At 27.9% G+C, this 623-nt stretch overlaps 1 protein-coding gene across 1 annotated transcript in view; it reads right to left on the bottom strand.

Annotated features, from left to right (window-relative positions):
* Positions 1-512: 512 nt before the first annotated feature.
* Positions 513-623, bottom strand: part of LOC111877678 (lipid transfer protein EARLI 1) — a 633-nt gene continuing 522 nt past the window's right edge. The window contains exon 1 of the mRNA XM_023874193.3: positions 513-623. This exon is cut by the window's right edge and continues 522 nt beyond it. The gene's annotated coding sequence lies outside the window, so the exon portion shown is untranslated.

Raw genomic sequence — 623 nt, forward strand, 5'->3', positions numbered from 1 at the left:
TATTCAAGATAAATAGGAATCAAATGCAAACAAAAATCGGGACATTTGAAAATATTATAAGTTATGACAAAAAAAAGTTTTCACCTCAATACACATGACCTCAGTGGGTTTCATGTTTGGGCTAGCTTGGTCCGAATCAAAAGTAAACTTAAAATTATCAACGTTAAAAATATTTTTAATGCTAGTTGGGAGTTCCAAAGTTTGTATTCTGTAAGTTCATCGTTTAACAAGGAACACGTTTTCTATCTTAATTTATTACTAAAATTAACAAAAGGTAAATATTAATGCTAGCAAATTGCATAGCAACGTTGTCAATAACAAGGCTTTTCTTGTTTAATTTTTTTTTTGTTGTTTTTTAACAACAGATGCATTAATAGACACTCTAGCAAGGAGCTGGAGCATAAAAAATAAATAAATAAAGAAAACTACATCACATCTCACATCAAAGCTTAAATGAAAGATTTAACCTAATATGTCCGTATATGTTTACATCCCCGTTTCCTTCAAATAAATCAACACAAAAGATTTTGTTTATCATAACTTATTATTTCTTTAACATTCAACGAAATTTTATTGCAACACTTTTTCAATTGATTCACACAAATTTAAAATGGGCATTCATA

The sequence above is a fragment of the Lactuca sativa genome, chromosome 3 (assembly GCF_002870075.4).
Source record: "Lactuca sativa cultivar Salinas chromosome 3, Lsat_Salinas_v11, whole genome shotgun sequence".
Classification (NCBI taxonomy): Eukaryota; Viridiplantae; Streptophyta; class Magnoliopsida; order Asterales; family Asteraceae; genus Lactuca; species Lactuca sativa.